General features: G+C 36.7%; 1 pseudogene; it reads left to right on the top strand.

The window, feature by feature from the left end:
• Positions 1-7,102: 7,102 nt before the first annotated feature.
• Positions 7,103-8,669, top strand: LOC101983017 (annotated as a pseudogene).
• The last annotated feature ends 171 nt before the right edge of the window (positions 8,670-8,840 follow it).

The raw sequence follows: 8,840 nt of genomic DNA, 5'->3' as shown, positions 1-8,840 counted from the left end.
AGCACCAGTAAATCACAGCCTACTGGCATTTAAACAGATTAATAGAAATGGGTTAATTTAAGATGTAAGAGTTAGTTAGTAAGAAGCCTTAGCTAATATAGCTGAACAGTGTGATTATTCAGGTATGGGCAGCCAGAAAACAAAACATAGACTCCACTTAGATATAATCTAGCTTCTTTAACCAATTATCTCAATAAAATAAAATAAATTAAAATAAAAACCATACGTACCATCAAAAGTATTCATTGCATACTGTATAGTCACATATAAGGCAGGTATGGTTTATAGATTTTATATTACTGAAAATTGGACCAACAAACACAATGTGGAAACTTCATTATTCTAAAATAGGTAGGCCATCATAGAAGATAAAAATTATTAATTCTATTGTTATTTCTGTCTCCCACTATATATCTTTCCTTAATTATTTCTCCAGAGAATGCAGGCATGATTTTAAAAGTTACATAAAAACATAAAGTACTTTCTTGCTAATATTGAGTTTTTGAAGCAAATTGGGCCATACTTTTGTCTTCTCATTGAAAGAAAATGATAAAAAATAAAATATGTGCATATATTTTATTGTGCCAATATTTACATTGTACAACAATTCTGATTCCATGTGTTTTTGTTTTGTTGTTCAGGAAATATATTTTTCTAATTCACTTAAGTATAATATGCATTTTTTGGCATCTCAATATGTCTGGGTATATGTTTTTAGAATAGATAGAAAATAACCTGCATGCATTAGCAGTACATCCCTTTAAATAACATGGGTCAACATTAAAGAGAATTAAAGAAGAAAATATATTATCGTTTTAGAAAGCCGAGATGTTCCATTTTATTGTAAACTTTCTATAAAAAGGTAGACTCTTACAGATTCATGCTCATTTGTTTCCTCTCTATGGATATTTTTGGTACTCCAATGTATATACTTTAAATTTGATGTATTATATCCTGTTGAGGGAGCTGCGGGTTGCGTTCCTGCTCCCCTGCTCCCAGCTGCCTGGCTAGCTTATGCCCCCAAATAACAACACACAAACTGTATTCATTTAAACACTGCCTGGCTCATTATATCTAGCCTCTTCTAGGCTAGTTCTCACGTATTAATTTAGCCCATTTCTAATCATCTGTGTAGCACCACTAGGTGCGCTTACCAGGAAAGATTCAGTATGTCTGACCTGGCGGCTTGGTTCATTAGTCTGGCTCTGAGAGGAGCTGCATGATTTCTGAGCTCACTTCCTCTTCCTCCCAGCATTCTTTTCTGTTTACTCCGCCTATCTAAATTCTGCCCTATCAGATGGGCCAAGGCAGTTTCTTTATTAGCCAATGACCTTCCTCCATCAATATCCAATAAATATATAGTGAAGTTCTCTCATTGTCGTGAAGTTCTCCCACTCATAAATTAGAGTGAATATAGTATAGAGTAAAATTCTCCCATTATAATAAATTAGAAGAAAGTTCTTCAATTACAGTATATAGTGTTATTTATCATATACAAACTTTTTCCAAGTCTAATAACATTGATGATATCAGAGATGTACCCCTTTTCCATTTATTGACATGGTCCAAAAAACAAATACTGACAAATTAACTTATTCTTGGACAAGTTATTTCAGTTAAGATATATTTCACATAACTTCTTTTCTGAACCAAATACAACATAAGCACTTTCAAATGGATTAATGAATTATAATTCTTTTTAAATTATTTGTACTGTACTATTTTTGAATTTGTATTGCCCGAAGAGATATCCTAAGTACTTTATTAGCTCCTACCTCCTGGGGTTATCTATTCTTAGTCCAGGATTCTCTTGATATTTTCTGCATAATAAAATACAGAGACTTTTCTATAGCTATGGATGAATAGCTTTAAAATTATGCACTAATTCTGGTCTCAATGAAGCCCTGTAATCATTAAACTGGATATACTACTTCAGAAATTTAAGTGAATATATGAAATATTATTAAATGGATATAACATTATGGTAATGTGCAAAGACATTTGCTGCCATTCAGAATGTTAATGCAGTTATTCAAGATATATTTAATGAGTCAGAGTCTCATCTAGAGGTTGCCTAGAACTTCCTAAGTAGAACAGGACTGCCACTCTTTCTAGAGTAATGGCATTAGAGGCATATCCCATCATGCCTAGCTTCGGTAACTTTTTTGTTTACTTTCTAATTTCTGAGATGAAGATATAATTAGATAACTCTCCTTTTGTTTTCTCTCCTTCAGCTGTCACATGTATGCTCCCAGCTTTCTTTCAAATTCATGGCCTCTTTAATTTTTGTCACACACACAATCTTAAACACACAAATAAAATCATCTCAATCTATATAATGCTACTGGTAAGTGCATATTTCCAGAGCTGATCCTTTGGTACTTATTAAACAACTGGTGTGCTCTTTCTTAGAAAAGCATCTTTACCCTGCTGGACAAAGAAGTGAGGCCAGTTCTAGCTTTTAATTCTGTGATTGTGATCTATCTACAGTTATAGCAACAGTGCCTTGCAACACACAGGTATGTAAACTTAAGGCAGAGAATAATTTAAGAGAAAGCTCAGAACATAAAAGTTGAAAATTCTCAAGATGGTTATAAAGAATGCAAATTCGAGCATAGCATGTATCTTTTTATTATGCATAGATTTAAAAGCAGAAGTTTTAATGAAGTGCAGCATATGTTCTTCATTTCAGTTTTGTATATGGACTGTTCACATTATCTTGCATGCCATGTTTATTTATTCAATTCCATCTGCCTCCTAATGGCTGGTAGATATTGGCCCAAATTCTAACATGTTCATAGCTTCTTAAATTTTAGTAAACTTTCAATTCAGTACTTGAACTCTGCCTATTTTTTAGTATCCCTTCCATACTACCAGACTCCACTCTAAAACGTTTCCTGAGGCTATAGAAATGGCTCAGTAATTAACAACACTTGTTGCTGTTACAGAGAATGGCATCACACAAATCCCTGTAACATCAGCTCTAGAGGACCCGAAACACTCTCTGGCTTCCATATGCATAAGACTACTCAGATGCACAATATAGATTTAAATAAAAATAAAGATGAATCTTTAAGAAAATATTACATCTTCCGAAGGTCTTAAATTGTGTTTGAATCAAAAGTGCCTCTTTAATAACTATATGCTCTTGAACTAAAAAAATAATAATAATTAAACCTGGAAATATACTTGCAATAAAATGTTATATCCCTGAATAATAGTTTTTCTTATATTTTAAAAGTTCATGTTTCTAATATTCTATATTTTTAGATTAAATACTTCAATATTACATGCAGTTTTACAATTTTAAAGTGACAATTAGTATGGATTGGGCCTTAGTATATGCAAGGTATAATTCTATAAGATTATTATGCTGAAATGGTTTCATTCTCATTTTACCAATTTATTGTAAAGTTCTTGAAGAATGGTCATTATAATAAATTCAATGTCATAATATTCATTACACTTAAAGACAAGTATCACAATGAGAAGATGATGCTTTGTATGTAAAGAAGTTTATATATAAACTTGCCATTAAAATATATTTGCTATTTTATTTGAATTTTTATTTATTCAAAAAATTCAAAATGGCAAAAGAGTAATTACACTTCAAATTTTGAATCCTGTGCAAATTTGTTAATTAAATAGAATGTTGTTCTTCAGAATTTAAAACCCAGTGAAATATTGTTGAAATTGAAGCAATTTTGATATACATTAGTTTCTATTTAACAAATGTCAGTCTGGTGACAGTCCTTAAAAACCACTAAAACTGCTGTGAAATACAATCAATCATTATGATTGGCTTATTCCATTAATAGAGTGGCTTTATATGTACTAATATTTTAGTCACTGTAGCATTTACATTAGTATTAATAAAAATGGAAACCTACCCTAAATTATTTTAATTCTTTAATTCATTTATACCAATCATACTCAAAAAATGTAAGAGAATTTATAGAACTGCCACACTACTAAAGAATAGCTATTTTCTACTAGAAAATAAAATCTTGTCTGTGTGTTTAAGAGGCCTTTAAGACAAAATCCAATATTTACCTTTGTTTTTGTTTTTGCCCAGGTATATTTGCGTAACAGTTCAGATTACCTATCCAACAGCACTTTTCGTTATCACATATTTTCATGTGCCAGAATTCAGACCGGGATTTCATAGAGTTCTCTGACGTTAGAGATTTTCAAGGTAACAACAAGAAACCATCTATTGTCACCATTTTTTAGGAAGGTTAGACTGGATAACAATTGTTTTCCAAGTTCACAGTGCTCACTGATAGCTGATTTTGCTTCCTCAAAGTATATTGGGTAGAGGTAATGCTGAGATTCTTGCAATGTGAGAATTCTATAGGGTCCCTCAAGTTATAAAAAATGTTTCATTAAAAGAACCAAATAAAATGAGGTAGGACTAAGCACCTTTCCTCATTTTAAGGGTAACCCAGTATGATGAATAGTTCCAGCCAAAGTGTTAGGGACAGCCCCTGTTCCCACGGCTAGGAGTCCCCCAAGTAGACACAGCTACACAACTGTCACACATATGTAGAAGGCCTAAATTGGTTTCAGGCACGTTCCCTGGATTTTGGTCCAGATTCTGTGAGCTCCTATGAGCCCAGGTTAGTTATGTGCCATGCTTTGATTATACCCATCAGAGCCTGTACCTTTCTAAACAGAAGCTGAAGAGTGAAAAAGGGGCAGGAGGGAGTTGAGGGAGGGAATGGGAGGAGAGAAGTGAGGGGAAACTGTGCTCTGTTTCTCTCTGGTAGTCTGTATGTAAAATAAATAAAATAAAATAAAAATAAAGGAAGGAAGGAAGGAGGATAGAAAGAAAGAAAGAAAAATAATAAAGAAAGCCATGCTTAAATCCTTGCCTTTTTACATTAAGAGAAAATGGGGATGCTACAATTTTGCTAACCTTTCCTTTTAGTACCCCATCCCTTTAAGAGACAAGCTCCAACAACTCCTCATTTCCCCTTCCCTGCAGAGGCAAGCTGTTCTCTACTTCCTCCCCTTTTCTCTCTCTCTGTCTGCTCTTCTGAAGAGGCAGCTTTCTTTGTCCTTTCCCTTCCCTTCTACTTTCTCCTCTTTTTCTTTTTTTTGTACCCCTATTTCTCTCTTTCTTTCTCTGTCTCTCCTTTTTTCTTCCCCAATATCTCCCACCCTTCCAATACCCACTAAATAGATTCTCCACACGTAAGTTCTCTCTTCATGGAATATCTATCTGTCTCTTACCTGCTGCAGACTCCTACCAGTAGTAGGACCTGCCAGGGTCACTTGTGCCATACATCATAACACAGGTAATTTATAAAGGTAGACCTATTAGAATTACACCTGATTTGTCAATGGAAACTCTGAAAGCAAGAAGGCCGTACATAGACATTCTGCAGACAGTAAGAGACCATAGATGGCAGCGCAGACCATTATACCCAGCAAAGCTTTCAATCAACATAGATGGAGAAAATAAAACATTCCACGACAAAACCAGATTTAAACAATACCTATCAACAATCCCAGCCCTGAAAAAAATACTAGGAAGAAAACTCCAACCCAAGGAAGCTAGCTACGCCCACAAAAATACAGGCAATAGATAATCCCACACCAGTAAATCTCGAAGAAAAACACTCACACAATTCACCAAAAAATAATAAATAACAATCACTGGTCATTAATATTTCTTAATGTCAATGTTCTCAATTCATGTATAAAAGGAAACAAGCTAACAAAATTGATATGATAACAGAACACATCCTTCTGCTGGATACAAAAAAATCTACAACTGAACTTCAAAGGCAGACATTACCTCAGATTAAAGGGTTGGGAAAAGACTTTCCAATTAAATGGACTTAAGAAAACAAGCTGGTGTAGCTATCTTAATATCTAACAAAATAGACTTCAAACTAACAAAAGAGATGAAGAATGATATGTCATATGCATCACAGAAAAATATTCATGAAGATGAAGTCTCAATTCTGAACATCCATGCTCCAAATACAGGGGTATCCACATTTGTAAAAGAAACATTACTAAAGCTTAAATAACACATCTAGCCCACACATTAATATCAGGGGACTTCAACACCCCACTCTAACCACTGAGCAGGACTGCCAGAAAGAAACTTAACAGAGAAATAAAGGAACTAACAGAAGTTATGGCTCAAATGGTTTTTACAGCTATCTATAGAAAATTCTGCCCTAACAAAAAAGAATATAACTTCTTTTCAGCACAGTTTAAAACTTACTCAAAAAATAAACAAAATAGTAACAAAGCAAACCTCAATAGATACAAAAAAATGGAACATATTTAAACATAACGAAGATATGTCTGAAAGAGGGAGCCATTATTGGGTTAGCAAGAAACCAGGCACTAGGGAAATTTCCAGAAATCCACAAGGATGACCCCAGGTAAGAACCTAGGCAATAGTGAAAAGGATACCTTAACTGCCCTTCCCCTGTAATCAGATTGATGACTGCCTTTTATTTGTCATCCTAGAATCTTCATTCAGTAACCGATGGAAGCAGATGCAGAGATCCACAGCTAAACACTGGGCAAAACTCCTGGAGTCTAGTCATAGAAAGGGAGGAGCAATATGATAAGAAAAGGGGCCAAATCCAGATAGGAAAATCCACAAAACAGTTGATCAAAGCAAGTAGGAGCTTGCAGACTCCAGATTGACAGCTGGGAAACTACACAGTACTAAACTAGGTTTTCTGAGTGTGGGTGACAGTTGTGTGACTTGGACATTTTGTGGGGCCACTAAGAGTGAAACCAGTATTTATCTCTAGTGCATGAACTGGCTCGTTGGAGTTAATTCTCTATAAAGGGATGCATTGCTCGCCCTAGATAGAGGGGGAAGGCCTTAGTCCTGCCTCCAGTGATGTGACGGACTTTGTAGAGGACATGGGACAGAGGAGGCATTACCCTCTCTGAGGAGTAGATGGGTGGTGGGTCAGGGAGAAGGTTGGGGGAACTAGAGGACTAACTAGAAAAAGACAGAACTGGGATTTGCATAAAATATAAGATTGTTTTAAAAAGCTTTTTCGCAACAAGTTTGCCATCAGAACACAGGTGTTGTGAAAACCACGGCTAACACAAAGTCAAAATGAGAAAGGAAAAGACTCATATCAACATCATCGTCATTGGACACGTCGATTCCGGCAAGTCCACTGCAACCGGCCACCTGATCTACAAGTGTGGTGGAATCAACAAACGAACCATTGAGAAGTTTGAGCAGGAGGCTGCCAAGATAGGAAAAGGCTCCTTCAAGTATGCCTGGGTCTTGGACAAACTGAAAGCTGAGCGTGAACGTGGTATCACTATTGACATCTCCCTGTGGAAGTTTTGAGACCAGCAAGTACTATGTGACAATCATTGATGCCCCAGGACATAGAGACTTCATCAAAAACATGATTACAGGCACATCACAGGCTGACTGTGCTGTCCTGATTGTTGCTGCTGGTGTTGGTGAATTCGAAGCTGGGATTTCCAAAGAATGAGCAGACCGGTGAGCATGCACTTCTGGCTTACACCCTGGGTGTGAAACAGCTAATTGTTGCTGTCAACAAAATGGATTCCACCGAGCCACCCTACAGCCAGAAGAGATACGAGGAAATTGTTAAGGAAGTCAGCACCTACATTAAGAAAATTGGCTACAACCCTGACACAGTAGCATTTGTGCCAATTTCTGGTTGGAATGGTGACAACATGCTGGAGCCAAGTGCTAATATGCCTTGGTTCAAGGGATGGAAAGTCATTCGCAAAGATGGTAGTGCCAGTGGAACCACTCTGTTGGAAGCTTTGGATTGTATCCTGCCACCAACTCATCCAACTGACAAGCCTCTGTGACTACCTCTCCAGGATGTCTATAAAATTGGTGGCATTGGGACTGTCCCTATGGGCCGAGAGGACACCGGTGTTTTAAAACCTGGCATGGTGGTGACCTTTGCTCCAGTCAGTGTGACAACAGAAGTAAAGTCTGTTGAAATGCACCATAAAGCTGTGAGTGACGCTCTTCCTGGTGACAACGTGGGCTTCAATGTGAAGAACGTGTCTGTCAAAGATGTTAGACGTGGCAACGTTGCTGGTGACAGCAAAAATGACCCACCAATGGAAGCTGCTGGCTTCACTGCTCAGGTGATTATCCTGAACCACCCAGGCCAAATTAGTGCTGGCTATGCTCCTGTACTAGATTGTCACACAGCTCACATAGCATGCAAGTTTGCTGAGCTTAAAGAAAAGATTGATCATCGTTCTGGCAAGAAGCTGGAAAATGGCCCTAAATTCTTGAAATCCGGTGATGCAGCCATTGTTGATATGGTTCCTGGCCAGCCCATGTGTGTTGAGAGCTTCTCTGACTATCCTCCACTGGGTCGTTTTTTCTGTTCGTGACATGAGGCAGACAGTTGCTGTGGGTGTCATCAAAGCTGTGGACAAGAAGGCTGCTGGAGCTGGCAAGGTCACCAAGTCTTCCCAGAAATCTCAGAAGGCTAAATGAACATTATTCCTAACACCTGCCACCCCATTCTTAATCAGTGGTGGAAGAACGGTCTCAGAACTGTTTATCTCAATTGGCCATTTAAGTTTAATAGTAAAAGACTGGTTAATGATAACAATGCATTGTAAAACCTTCAGAAGGAAAGGAGAATGTTTTGTGGACCATTTTTTTTTTGTGTATGTGGCAGTTTTATTAGTTTTCAAAATCAGTACTTTTTAATGGATATAATTTGACCAAAAATCTGTCACAGAATTTTGAGACCCATTAAAACAAGTTTAATGAGAAAAAAGATTGTTTTAAAAATAAAAAGGGATAAAGAGAGAGAGAGAGAGAGAGAGAGAGAGAG

This window comes from Microtus ochrogaster, unplaced genomic scaffold (genome assembly GCF_000317375.1).
Source record: "Microtus ochrogaster isolate Prairie Vole_2 unplaced genomic scaffold, MicOch1.0 UNK6, whole genome shotgun sequence".
NCBI lineage: Eukaryota > Metazoa > Chordata > Mammalia > Rodentia > Cricetidae > Microtus > Microtus ochrogaster.
This window is presented reverse-complemented; position numbering and strand designations above follow the sequence as displayed.